The sequence below is a fragment of the Lepidochelys kempii genome, chromosome 1 (assembly GCF_965140285.1).
Source record: "Lepidochelys kempii isolate rLepKem1 chromosome 1, rLepKem1.hap1, whole genome shotgun sequence".
Lineage (NCBI taxonomy): Eukaryota > Metazoa > Chordata > Testudines > Cheloniidae > Lepidochelys > Lepidochelys kempii.
In genome coordinates, this window is record NC_136380.1 from 351,946,061 (window position 1) to 351,952,967 (window position 6,907).

Consider the following 6,907-nt stretch of genomic DNA (forward strand, 5'->3'; position numbering starts at 1 on the left):
AAATCACGCTGTTGCCAACCCTTTAGAATCTAAAATCTAAAGGTTTATGCATAAAAGGAAAAGATACAGATGAGAGCTAGAATTGGTGAAATGGAATCAATGACACACAGCAATGGCAAAGGTCTTGGTTCAGGCTTGTGGCAGTGATGGAATAAATGGCAGGCTCAAATCCAGTCTCTGGAGAACATCCCCAGCTGGGATGGGTCATTCAGTCCTTTGTTCAGAGCTTCAGTTTGTAGCAAGGTTCCTCCAGATGTAAGAAGCAGGATTGAAGACAAGATGGAGGTGTTTCCAGGGCCTTTTATATCCTTTGCCCTGTGGAAGGATACCCCTTTGTTCTTATTGTGGAAATCACAGCAGCAAGATGGAGCCTGGAGTCACATGGTCAAGTCACATGTCCATGCATGACTCAGTTTGCAGGCAGACGCCATTGTTTACATGTTAGTTTGAATGTTCCCAGGAAAGCTCAGATGTGGATTGGCGTCTCCCAAAGTTCATTGTCAGTTAAGTGTTTCTTGACTGGGCACTTACTGAGAATTGTCCTTTCTCAAGAAGCTGACCAAATGCTTCACTGAGGCTACTTAGAATCAAAACACATTGAGACACAAGTACCTAGCCAAGATTCCTAACTTAAACTACAAAAACGATACACACACACAGACAGCATAATCATAACCAGCATATCATAACCTTTCCATAGACACCTTATATGACAACCTTTGTACAATATTTGCTGCAAATATATAACAGTGGTTGCAACAATGATCTGTATGGTCACAGTTTATGTCAATGACATCACATGGGCGTAAGGCCTAAGGAGGGAGAGGGATCATGCCATGGGGTTTCCAGGCTAATGGTGGGTGACGCGCAGGGATGGGCGGGTGCTCTTCCGAGTTCCAATCACAATGAGTATCACTCTCCTGAGTTCCCAAACTGAGACGCCTCCCTTGGGACTGTGTGGCCACTGTCTCCTGGGGATGAGCTTCCGCTCTGTGGGGCGTATGGCCACTAGGTGTCCCAATGCCAGTGGAGTGCCCTATGACCAGCTAATTGGCTATCCTGGGCCTCTCTCTGACCCGCAATCCCAGAGACCTTCCCAGCGAGAGCCCCCTTCCTGTCCAGCCCCAGGCCCTGCGCACAGGCCAAGGGGACACCTTGGCAGCCTCCTCCCATGCCACCCAGAGTCGGGGGGCTCTCGACATTCAAGGGGATCTCAGGAGTTGCCAGCTTCTTTCTCTAACTTCAACCCTTCCTCCCAGGGCTGAGATGGCATTGTGACGTTATTAACATGAACTGTGACCGTATAGACCATTGTTGCAACCAAGGTCCTACAGTTGGACCAAATCTTATACAAAGGAGGTCCGGTAAGGTGTCTATGGAAAGGTTATGATATGCTGGTTATGATTATGCTGTCTGTGTGTGTGTATCGTTTTTGTAGTTTAAGTTAGGAATCTTGGCTAGGTACTTGTGTCTCAATGTGTTTTGATTCTAAGTAGCCTCAGTGAAGCATTTGGTCAGCTTCTTGAGAAAGGACAATTCTCAGTAAGTGCCCAGTCAAGAAACACTTAACTGACAATGGACTTTGGGAGACGCCAATCCACATCTGAGCTTTCCTGGAAACATTCAAACTAACATGTAAACACTGGCAAAAACTGAGTCACCCATGGACATGTGACTTGCCCATGTGACTCCAAACTCCATCTTGCTGCTGTGATTTTCCACAGTAAGAACAAAGGGGTGTCCTTCCACAGGGCAAAGGATATAAAAGGCCCTCAAAACCCCTCCATCTAGTCTTCAATCCTGCTTCTTGCCTCTGGAGGGACTTCACTACAAACTGAAGCTCTGAACAAAGGACTGAATGACCCCTCCCAGCTGGGGATGTTCTTCAGAGACTTGATTTGAGCCTGCCGTTTATTCCATCCCTGCTACAAGCCTGAACCAAGAACTTGGCCATCACTGTATGTCATTGATTCCATTTCACCAATTCTAGCTCTTGTCTGTATCTTTTTCTTTTCTAAAATCTAAAGGTTTATTTATATTCTGAAGGGTTGGCAACAGCGTGATTTGTAGGTAAGATCTGATTTGTATATTGACCTGGGTCTGGGGCTTGGTCCTTTGGGATCGAGGGAACCTTTGTTCTTTTACTGGGGGATTGGTTTTCATAACCATTCGTCCCCATAACGAGTGGCCCTGGTGGGGATACTGGGAAACTGGGGTGTCTAAGGGAATTGTTTGTGTGACTTGTGGTTAGCTAGTGGGGTGAGACCAAAGCCTTCTCTGGCTGGCTGGTTTGGTTTGCCTTGATGTGCACAGAAACCCCAGCCTTGGGCTGTAACTGCCCTGCTCGAAGCAATTTGTCCTGAACTGGCACTCTCAGTTGAGTCCTGCCAGAACCAGCATCGTTACAGGTGTGTCCCAGCCCCACGTCCCAGTGAGCTGTTTGTGTGCTCCCTCTTTCAGCTCCCCACAGCTGCAGCCCTTTGGAGCATCTCCGCAGGTGAGGGAGGGTCCCAGTGGCCATACAGGCCCCAGAGCTCCTGGCCGTCAGACTCCTGTTCCATGGGGCGGGCTCCCTCCCCTGTGTGTCCCCCTCTCTCCACAGGCCAGCTCGCTAGCCGGCAGCCTGAGCATTTCGGGGCTTTGCGGAGGCGGCAGCTGCAGGCAGCCCGGAAGGCAGCTGTTGGGAGCAGGAACGGGGAGCGGAGAAGGACTCCATCTGGTCAACATCTGGAGACTTTGGACCAAGGGCCATGCAGGGGAAATGACTGGAGAACTGCAGCCCCAGCTGGGCTAACCAGGGAGAATGCCCTGAAGTTGGGCAAGAGGCAGCAGCTGGGCCAGGGAGGTGATGGTGCCGTCCATGTCGCTGAGGCTGCAATGCTGCCCAGACACAAGTACGGAGGGAGGAGAGAGCTCAGAGCAACCGACTGGTAATTTCAGGGCTTGTTCTGAGCTTGTCCAGTTGCTGGCACCAGGGAAATCCGCTCTGCTGGGGAAGTGAAACCCTGAGTCTCCCAGTGCGTCCAGCTCGCCAGCTGTTTACCATGTCAGCCACGAGCCAGGCCAGAGCTGGGCTGACTCTCAGCTCCTGCTGGCCTTGCTCCAGCTGCTGTTTGAAGGAGCTCTTTTCCAGGCCAGACTCTGTCCAGATTCCTGCCCCCGCTGGGGCCTCCAGCGAGACTCCGTCCCAGCCGGAAGCGTGGCTGGGCCCTTCTGAAGGTGGCACAGTGGAGTTGGCCGGCCAGGGTACTGGAGCGCTAAGGGACAAGCAGGGCTGTCGGGATTGCTCCACAGGCGTGTGGTCCCTCTGGTGCCTCCGGCAGCGCCCGGTGCCCAGGCGGTGGAGAAAGCCATGACTCCTGAACGCTGCAGCCTCAGGAAACGCACGCCGGGCACCCAGCTGGGAGGCTGCTAAGCATCGGCAGGTGTTTGCAGGTCCCTGCCAGAAGAGGTGACCACTATCTACCTTACCAGGGCTGCCCCGGTGCCACCCGCATTTGTAGGGCAGGGCAGGGCAGGCCAGAAAGCCAAGCACTTGCCAGGGGCCAGCAGCACCGGCAAAAGGATGTGGCTGAGTCTGGCACATGTGTCCTTCTCTGTCCCTATAGAACTGCCCCTGGTCAGCGCTTACGTGGGGATCATCCTTAATGATGCCTGGCCCTGCCCATCTGGGGTAGGCACCAGATGAAAGCTGCCTGGCTGTTCCCTGGGGGATGCGGCCCACCCCACAGACAAGGGGTTCAGCCTGTCAAAATGCCTCCATCCCGACCCACAGGGGCCCTGCCAGGGTGACAGGTCAGAGCGACGGCTCAGCGCAGGAGAGCTGGAGACGCCGGCAGACCTCCCAAGCCCTGACACCAGGAGGACAGGGGCAGAAATGTGCATGAGAGGGGTGAAGGGGCTGCCAAACCGAATTTACCCTTCTGCAGAAATACGGAGGTTGCTGCCTGAGTGCCAGCTACCAGGGCAGGGAACAGGAGATCCTGGCGCTGGGCTGGGGCGCAGGGAGCTGTACGTGCCTGCTCTGCAGTGCCCCCTACTGGCCTTGTGTGGCTCCTGAGTCCCTCCCTGCAGCTGGGGCTGGTCAGTATAATTAAACCTCCCAGACACCTTCAGCTGGGGTCACTGGTTACCTGAGTGGGTTGCCAGGTGCCAGGCCAGGCTGAGCCCAGCTCCCCTAAAGAGCCAGCTAGATGTCCCCCTGAATGCCCAGCCCCTGGTGCAGCATCGCCATGAAGGAGCAGCCAGCCAGGCCTCTCTCTCCCTACTCCTCATCAGGCCCCAGAGGACGGCGATTATTCCTGTCCACGTACCTGCCGCCTAGTCCTGGTCCCACCCAGCTCAGGGATGTCAGCTGGAGCCGGCACCGCTTGGAACAGGCCGATGGAATGGACCCATGGCCTGGAATTCCCATCACCCCCAAGAACCCGGCTGCGGACCCAGGCACTTGATGGGTGCAGCTGGGCAACACACCAGCCTTGCTGCCCCCGGGAAGTCGCCAGCCCTGGCACAGCCGGATCCAGAAGCACAATAGAGAGACGCTCAGCTGGGCTTCCAGGTTGACTCTAGGGCACAGGTTCTTTGACTCCCCCAGTCCATGCACAGCTCAGCACAGCGGTAGCGAGGGGAGGTTCTCTGGCCGGGGGAGTCGGGGGGCGTAGGGGAGGTCAGACTAGATGTATTGGTCCCTCCTGTCTTTAACAGCTATTGACTTCTCCCACCCTCCTGTTTCCTGCTATCTGCTCCAGCTCTAGGGGGAGCCAGTGAGAAGAGCAAGGGCACTCATGCTAAGCCAAGGGCTCTCACCTGGGGGGTTTGATCACCCTGCCTGTAGATGGGGGGTTAGTTCTGGGTAGACCCCAGCTACACAGGAGGGGAGGGTAATACCAGTGGAGAGACGGTTCAGAGAACAGACCCAGTTCCCAGTGTTATCTTTATAAGAAGCGCACAGGATCTTTATAGAGGAGAAGGCAGCAGGCCACATTTATTGAGAATACAACAGTTAGCATACACTTTTCAATCACACACACCCACACACACACCATGCACACAGTCCTGCCAGTTGATGTTTATAGTTACCAGTCCAGAGTCTGGATCAATCTAGTGGCCAGCCAGATTGGTCGCAGGGGGGAGCAGGGCTCTGGCGGTTGCGACCCGATGCTCCTGGAGTGTGGCAAGATTAACCCAAAGTCCCACGGCCAAGCACCCTGTTCTTACAGGGCTTGGCTACACTTGTGAGTTACAGCGCATTCAAACAGCCCCGGGCGCACCAGCTCACTACCCGTCTACACTGGCAAGGCACGTAGAGTGCTCTGTCTCCGTGGCTAGAGCGCTGCTGGTACTCCCCCTCCGTGAGAAGATTAACGCTTGCTGCACCTTGGCTGAAACGCCCGGGCGCCAGTGTGGACGAGGTGTTGCATTATTGCGCTCTGATCAGCCTCCGGAAACATCCCATAATCCCCTTAAGTCAAGTGGCCACTCTTGTCATTGTGTTTGAATCACTGTAGGAATGCGGAAATGCCCTTTGAAAGCTCCGTTTCTGACAGCCGGCTGCTTATCTGCTCCGAGACACAGCAACCATTAGTGTGGAATGCTGTGTGAGAGAGGGGTGGGGGGGGAGGGTCTGCTGCTGTCTGAACTTACAAGACGGCATGCTGATGTGCTCTCAGCCCCCCCAAACCCACTCTCTCTCCCCCACATACACACAACACACTCCCTGTCACACTTCACCCCCACCCCATTTGAAAAGCACGTTGCAGTCACTTGAATGCTGGGATAGCTGCCCACAATGCACCGCGCCCAATGCTGCTGCAAGTGCGGCAAATGTGGCCACGCCAGTGCCCTTGAAGCTGTCAGTGTGGACACTGCAGCTTTCCCTACTGCGCTCTCCAAAGGCTGGTTTAACTCAAAGCGCTCTACATCTGCAAGTGTAGCCATGCCCTGAGTCTTTTTTCTCTGTTGAAGTCTATGGATTTTGCTGTGTCAGTTTGTGATCAGTCACTTCTTAATTGGTGTTATCTTTTGATGTTAACGTTCCAAAACACTTCTGAGAGGGTCATCCTGTGTCCTGGTTTCGATTTAATCAATTGTCTTGTCTTGAGGGGTGCCAGCCTCCACTTCAGGGTTGTCAATCTGCCCTTCCTTCATTATGGATGCGCGTTGATGGTTCTCTGATGTCCTTAAGTCTCTTCACTTCCTTGACCATCTGGTATAACAATGGCCTTCACACCTTATCTTTTCCTGATGCGTACATTCGTCATGCACACAAACAGTCTTTCACAGAGACCTTCAAAGGTATACAGCAGTTTTTATGTTGCACAAGAAAGGCATTGTAAATTAAACCTTACTAAATCTTCTAATCAAAACAGTTCACATTATTGTGGCCCAGGCCTTCAACATTCTTCTAATCTCCTTAACTTAGACACAATACAAGATCCTGTCTCTTACTTACTAAACCTTAAAACAAAGAAATGTATATTTAACAAGAGTGCCTAATTTATAATATATATAGGAAACCATAGTAGACATTATAACTTATCCTAAAACAAAAGGGTGACCATAATCAGTCATAAGGATTGTTCTGGTCTGTCCCTGCCTTAACATCAGTACAGACACTGGCAGTCTGTCAGATGCGTTTCTACCAGTGTCCCAGAGGGTCATTCCTTTCTGCTATTCAAAAGGGTGGCTGGCAGGATGATCAAATCATACATTAATTCTTATAGTACAAATATAAAATCCTGCTCTTACACCAGCCCTGCCAGGGCACACACCAGGACGCTGAGTCTGCCAGGGGGTGAGGGGAGGAGGTTTTTGGCGCTGCGCCCATGGTGATGGTTACAACCTGGGCCAGTGCAATGGGGAAGCAAGATCATGTGGCCCGTGAGCAGGGCAGGAGAGAGGCCAGAAT